Below are 7798 nucleotides of genomic sequence, written 5' to 3' on the forward strand. Positions count from 1 at the left end.
GATGGGAATCAATGGGACTAATGTACGTTTTGGTGCACTCTGATTCAGGGTATCCACTTTGAAATTAGTGCAAGAGCCCTCCTTTTAGTTCCTTCTAAAGGTGTTATTGGAATCACTCACAGTGACAATACCATATTATGGTACTTCAGAATCTTCTCAGGGTGAGGCCAGTGGGGTTCAGAGGTTTTTGGCCTCTGTTTCCCTCCCACAGCTCCTCACTAGCTCACTTTTCCCATCAGATTTACACTAGTCCCTTGAAACTTCCCCTGAACCTGGAGCTGAACAAGCCTGTGCTGAAACTGGCCCTCACCCTGTCTCCCCAGTGCCCACAGTGCCCTTCCCAGTCCATTATTCAAAGGCTGAGACAACCCAGTAGCTCCAAGAGCACCAGAAGCCAGAAGAGGAGAGTGGGGTGCAATTCTCTTTTGCTAGTCCTCCTTCCTACACTCCCTCCTTGATGACAATCCCAGTCTGGCAGGCTCCTCATTGCAGGGGTGGTAGAGGAGGGCATCAGGAACAGAGGCTCTCCAGGGCCAGAACATGTGAATAGCAATGGAGGAACAAGAAAGGGAAAGATGCAAACCCAGAATCACTGATCTCAATGCAGTACTTTGGTACTGGCCAGTAACACAGGCTGTGTTGTATTATCACCACATGCATCACTCTGTATGAGAAATTATTCACTACCTATGAAACACAGGGGCTCTGCTGACTTATTCTTGGTGAATACCTTACCCAGGATTTCCAGTGACATAACAGCATGTTCCATTCAGTTTTCCTGCAAGCTGCCAAATCTGTACAGTAGGGCAAGGTTGCTAGAAAACCCTACCAAACTGGAAAGGAAGCATCTGACCCTGCTTTGCACCAGGCTGCAGGGAACCAAACCCTTGAGTTCTCCCTCACACCATTCTAAACAGAAGAGCTGGTTGGTGAAGTTTTGCTTCCTAAGAGTCATGGAATTAGACACTCCTAAGTGACTCACCAGCAGATGAAGCTGGAGGCACTCACTGCAGGCAGCATAAAGTTCTTTCAGATCTAGCATCAAACCCCTTGTCTTTTGTCTCAGTCCAAAGGTAGCATCAGCCTTAATAGCGCTGGCATCAAACCACTTGTCAAGACCAGCCCTCCTTGAGTCACAAAAAATTATCCCCAGCTAGTAAAAGCCCTGTGGGACAGCAGCTGAGAACAGTTCATGCCCCATGCTCATTGCCAAATTCAACAAAGAGTGGTACTGGTGCCAAGGATGCCAACTTTTAGGACAGGTAGGCAAGTGGCAGTAAGAGCTCCCACTGGCGCCTTGGCTGGCAGGTGTGCAGCTGTGTCCAGAGCAGAGAGTGCAGATTCACACATGCTCTCCAAAACGTCCCACCACTGTGCTGCAGGTCCTCCTCCCCTCTCACCTCATGAATCCTGAGCTGCTCAATGGGTAGCTGCAGAAGCAGGGCTTGCAACTGCCTCCACCTTGCTCTTGCCCAGGCACTGCCATGAGATGTCATTTTGCCTCTCAGCCTAATGACAGGGCCCTGGGTAGGCACTTGTGGTGAGAGGCTTTTGTCTCTGGTCCCCCCATGCTCTCCAGTGGGCGTGTGGTAAAGATTGCTCTTCATCCAAAGCATGGGATAGTGGGCTGGGGGGAACTGGGCTGCCCACTGGACTGCACTGAATGATGTATTGAATGAAATTTCTTCTGATCACACAGAGGATGAAAGTAACACCTTTTCTCCTGTTGTACCACAGCCCCATGTCCAGTCAGTCCATTGGTAAATTAATAACAATTGCTTCTTTCAAAAAAGTGTGATGTAGCAGTTAATTCATAGAATGAAATGGAATGAGTTGGAAGGGACATTAAAGATCATCTAGTTTCAACCTCCTGTGCCAGAGGCAGGGATGCCTTCCACTTCACCAGGTTGGTCAAGGTGTCATCCAACCTGGCCTTGAACACTTTCAGGGATCAGGCATCCACAACTTCTCTGGGCAACCTGTGCCAGTGCCTCACCACCCTCACAGGGATGAATTTCTGCTCTATATCTAATCTAGTCCTGGCCTCTTTCAGTTTCAAGCCATTGTCCTATCCCTTGTAAAAAGCTCCTCTCCAGCTTTTTTGAGCCCATTTAGGTACTGGAAGGTGCTATAAGGTCTCCCCAGAGCCTTCTCTTCTCCAGGCTCAACAACCCCAATTCTTTCAGCCTGTCTTCCCAGGAGAGGTGCTCCAGTCCTCCTGATCAGCTTTGTGTCCCTCCTCTGGACTCGCTCCAACAGGTCTATGTCCTTCTGATGTTGGGGCCCCCAGAGCTGGTTGCAGTACTGCAGGTAGGGTCTCAAGAGAATGGAGTAGAGAGGGGGAGTCACCTCTCTCAACCCAACTCAGTCACCCCAGATTCTGTTAAGTTCCACTTTTCAGATTTTTGAATGATTTTATGATACCACAGTTACTACATGTAGTGCTGCTGTATGGATAAAGACCCAGAATGAACCAGTACTCCTGTGGTTTGTACAGGTATAAATAAAACCCATACAAATCACTGAAACCACATCATCTGTGCTCATTTGGAGAAGGACATGGATTTTCTTTTGGTGTAGAAGGCTCAATTCAATAGTATTTGGAAGCTGATATTATTTGATAAGTAGGAGTTACCAAAGCACAGTTCACAGCTTAGAAACCTTTAAAAAACATCCCCTTTATAACAACTGTCTATACAACCAACCAGGACAAAGTCAGAAGATCAATCTGCCACAAATTAAGTACTACAGTAAAATAAAAAAGAAAGTAAGAATGTGTTTAAAGACCTGAGTAAGACAAGTGTTCCTGTTGCTGATGTGTTAAGAGATGATTGAAGAACAGTTTGTGCATGTGAAACATGACCCTGGTAACTCTGTCCAGTTCAGTCAGCTGAGGGACAGCATGATTTGCTGGGAAGGGACAAGCAGTGTCACAGAGCTCTGCAAGATTTCATTTACCAGGGAGAGAGAGCATCACATCTTATGTGATCAGCTTAACTAGGACTAAAAAAGCAGGATTTAAAAGTGACTGCATGCTTCCTGTATGGCTGCCTCTGTCCTTCTCCTGGCCCCCTCTCTTTACTTGGAGTGTCCTCACCCAGAGCTGCTTCATGGGTCTCTCCTCTCATGTTTATCAGTGTGCAGAAGAGGGGACAAAGCATCGGGCACATGGAAAAGGCCGTTGTACACCAGTCCAGGAGTGAATCTTATTAATTCATTAACTGTTAATAGGCACCGCTAATGCTGAAACTGCTTCTGAGATGTAAACAAGATTTTCTGAAACTGTGGGGTTTGATAGAAAATGAAACTGGCCCTTGAGATACTACAACAGTTTTGTAAATACCTGGAAAATGAAAGTCACAGGGTCTGTAGACTAGAGCTGCACTTTGCTCCCTGTATCCTTCAGCTTTCCTAGAGGCCAGGATCACCCTCTCTCTGGCAAATAGCAAGGCCAGCACCTCCCAGGAAAAGGAAGCTGAGGGGTCCCCTCAGGATCTCAGTGCTAAGACAAGAATGACAGCTGCAAATGTAAAATGTGACTTCTCAGCAGCATGACAGCTCCTGTTTTGACTGCAGTCTTTCATGTTTTCAGAAATTAAATCAGAATTTTCCACTGAATGAAATGTTCTATTTCAGCAATATTTTCCCTGGCTTTCCCTCTTCTACCACAATGCTTGGAAGGATTAAAATTAAAACTCTAAACTGCCACATAAAATTTTTTATTTTCTTTTTTTTTTCCTTTAGGTCACACTAAGTCCTTTTTCTATAAGAAAAACAAATGTTTGGAGCTGCTGTGGTCTTTCTTTTTGTGACAGACCTGCAGAGGCAGAATGGTGCCCATGCCCATTCCACCATGACATAGTTCCTCTGGTGGAAATCAGGAGCTCTGACAGTTAAGTGAACAAAACTCAGAAATGTCTCATTCTCCTCTTTGCACCTTTCTTTAACCTGTGCAGTGTAAAATGCAATGGAATTGCACTGGCCCGAAGCAGCTCTGGGTGATGTGCAGTGGCAGCCAGGTGCTCCTATTCCTCACCTACTGTTCCCCACCACCTTCCTCCAGCTCCCATCAAGATTCCTGCTTTCCGCTGCTCACCATTGCCTGCTCCAGGGACGTGATTTAATCTAGCCCAGGTCATTACCCACTTGAGCCAATTGGGATTCAGCTGTTCCAGCTTCTTGGAGGAAGCCCAACAGAGGGTAAAAATGTCACCTCTGGGTCATGCCTGTGAATTGCCCCACTGCACCCCATTGCATGCACCCAGATCCCCATGGCCCTGCTGCTGCCCCACAAAGATCTACACACAGCTAACCAGTTTAAATGGAGAGCTGGTCTCAGACTGTGAGAGCATCACAATTAGGAGTCTGCAGAGTGTAAGTAGCAATGATTGAAGCATCTGAGTTTGATTTCCAGAAGAGAAACCCAGAAGAAGTGTCTGCTGAGACTATTTATGAACAAAAGTGAGGAGAGTTAAACAGTCCTTGTTTCAGGCAGGAGGCAAATGGGGAAGACAATCCAGAACTGCTGTGTCTTGACAGCTTTGAGACAGTAACTGGGTTTGTCCATCTGATTACAAAATGCCAGTCCTTGCTGTCTAGACCCACATCTGCTTACTTCACACCTCTGTTTGGCTCAGAAGTTTTCCAGTTTCCTTCAGCCTGCCTCACTGGGTAGGACATAAAGGACAACTGTGATCACTGTCATTCCCAGGACTAAACATACCCAGAATGACATGAGGGCACACGAACAAATGGCTGAAAGATTCTGTGGACTTACACGAGGTAAACTCTAGTCTTCATCTCTGTTGCTGAGACAAATGAGTTACCAAAAAAATGCAGGTTTGGGCCAAGTAAAAGGGGCAGTGCAGATATCCAGTGCTCCTCATTTCACTCATGAACCAAAAGGAGGGAGATTTACAGATGCATAAGCCTGTCCAGGGACACCTCTCCCAGCGGCTAACGGAGCAGAGGGAATTACGCGGGTGGCTCACCATGACCCTGGTCACAGTCCCTTACGCCTCCTCGGCTGCAGAGGCCCAGGGCTGGCTCCTGGGGAGGGAGGGAGGATGCGGGAGGCACAGCCCGGGCTGGCTCCTGCTCTCCCAGCGCCCCGGTGCAGCCAGTGCCTGCTCCGCCCCGCTGCCGAAATGTCCCTGGAGCGGCCCCTGCTGCGCTGAAGACAGGGGGGCTGAGGTGGCTGCTTGCTAATGAGTTCAGCTGGCTCAAGAGACATCTGAGGCGGAAGCAGCACGAGCTCTATTGCATCCATAGGCACCCGATCATTGTGACATTGAACACCAGGGAGGGATGAACGCTGGCCTGTTATTTCACAGAATCATGGACCAGTTTGGGTCAGAAGAGATCTTAAAGATCATCTTGTTCCAGCCCCCCTGCCATCGACAAGGACTCATCCCATTAGACCAGATTGCTTAAAGCCCTGTCCATTCTGGCCTTGAACACTTCCAGTGGTGAGGCATCCACAACTTCTCTGGGCAACCTGTTCCAGTGCCTCACCACCCCCATAGGAACGAATTTCTTCCTAATAGCTAATCTAAAATTTCTTGTAGGGCGCATTAGGTACTGGTCTAGTGGACTGTGTACTTGCCATGGCAGGAGGGCAGGAACTAGATGATCGCTAAGGTCCCTTCCAACCCAAGCAATTCTGTGATCCTACATTTTCACCTAAAAGCCAATCATACTCCACAACACAGGAGAGAAAAAAGTCAACCCCACGACCCCAAAAACCAGCCCTGAATAATCCACCCCCCCCAATCCATCAATTTCATTTAGCCTGAATTTTACTATTAATGGTTTAAACAACATGCCAGAGTTTTGAATTCTTTTTCCAATCCAATAGAATAGAGCATTTTACCTGGTATCGCATCTGTATGGCTTCAGAAGACACAAAAAGGCTTAAGGATTACAGAACAGTCCTTTGATGTTTGCAGAGGATCAGTACGCTCTGAAATACGGAGCCTGCTGCCTCCTGCAGGAGACAGGAGAGTGGCCCAGGCAGGCCTGACACCTGGCCAGAGAAGCTGTCCATGAGCTCTGCCTGACACCAGAGGCAGAACCAGAGAGTCACCTACCAAATAAAACTGCAAACAGTGCCGATGTTTTGGTGGGAACCTCAAGAGCATCTCAAAGCTGCTACATGCAGCAACTTGAGATATCTTTATTGCCACATGATGCTTTCAGTGTGCCAGACAAACAGCACCAGGCAGCCCAGCCAGACTGCTGTATTTATGGGCAGAGCAGCTGACCCCGTCCTTACACGGTGAGTAACATGCTAAGCAGAGCACTGCTGTGGCTGCACCTCCAGATGAGGCTGCAGCTCTGCCGTACAAACAGCCGGGTGCATCAGCTGCTGACCAGAAACTGTGTCCTGTGGTGAAACAAGCCAAGGAACAATGAACAGCTGCAGAAAATGAGACAGAATGTGAGCAAAGGTAATACTTCAAGAAATCAGCAAGACTCCAGGAAACTCTCCTACTTGTCCTACAGCTGCGGTTGGTGGGGCACAATGTAGATCTGAAGTAAACTCAACTCCTGTGAAAATCCCTTCTTTCTCTTCTTCTGTTAGTGCTTTGGTCTGTCCCAAGTCCTGCCCCATTTTGGTTCTCTGTGCTGTGGGAGGTACAGGTGGGGGCTGGCAGAAGCCAGCAGCCACCAGCACAAACACAGCCATTGCCAGTGGGAGGGCGATGGGAACAGCAGTCAGTGTTTCAAGGTATGCCAGCTGTCCAGGAGATAAAATGTGGGAGGTTTTGGCAATATAAATAGCTATTGCATTAGTGCTGGATTAACAGGAGAAAGGCCAAGCTTAATCCCTCTCTTAGTGTGCTCCTGCATGCTGGGAAAAGGGCTAAGGAAGAGACGCTTTTCAGAGATGAGCATGCAGACAGGTACAGAGCATTTTGCTTGAAAGAGGAAGACACTGAAGAAAAATACATCACCCAGAGTAGGAATTCCCTAGCATTAGTGTCTTAAATTCAAGCAGCACTTTCCTATTGTGATTTTTGTTTTAAATCATGTTAACGAGGTAACAGATGTTTTTGCTATGAGTATTTATCATCTTTCAGGACCTCTCCTTGTATTCTCAATCACTGCAATGCAACAACACCTGGCAAGATTTGGTTTAATGCAATAACTGAACAAATAAATACAAGGAAGGCTGAAAATATAAAAAGAGAAGAGGGATGGTTATAGTGATAATGCCCAGGGAAGCAAGGCAGAAACGTGGGTGGTAACTACAGGCAGTGGTGAGGGACTTTGAGGTACAAGATGCTGAAGCAGAACTGAGAGGAGAGCAAGGCTCTTCCTTTCCCTCTTGCAAGGAGAAGGCAGGATTCCACAAGGAGGATAACCACTGTTTGTGCAGCAGCATCACTCTGGTTAAGTTTTGTACATGGGACAAAACTGTATGTCCATAAGAGACCTCTGTGTGACACTAGTACAGGAGTTAATCACTGTACCAGCTTTACCCCTCAATGTATGCACTGCTGCATTGTGCTATGCACTTTATAATACAACACCAAAGGGAGTTTGTTTACTTTAAATTTCATGCTGGCTAGGGAAAAATGTACTATCAGATTTGCCAGGATGGATAAAACCAGTGGCTAAAGCAGAGAGAAGACCTGTTTACTACTCACAGCAGCAGCAGCCTTTTGAATTTCATGGCTTCCTTTCAAAACCCAAGAAAAGTTTTTGAAGGGTCATGGAATTTTTCTGCAAAGGGCACACAGACACAATGCCTGATACTCACCAGTCACCAGATATTAACAGAGGAAGATACCTG

This window comes from Corvus brachyrhynchos, unplaced genomic scaffold (assembly GCF_000691975.1).
Source record: "Corvus brachyrhynchos isolate BGI_N302 unplaced genomic scaffold, ASM69197v1 scaffold1, whole genome shotgun sequence".
Lineage (NCBI taxonomy): Eukaryota > Metazoa > Chordata > Aves > Passeriformes > Corvidae > Corvus > Corvus brachyrhynchos.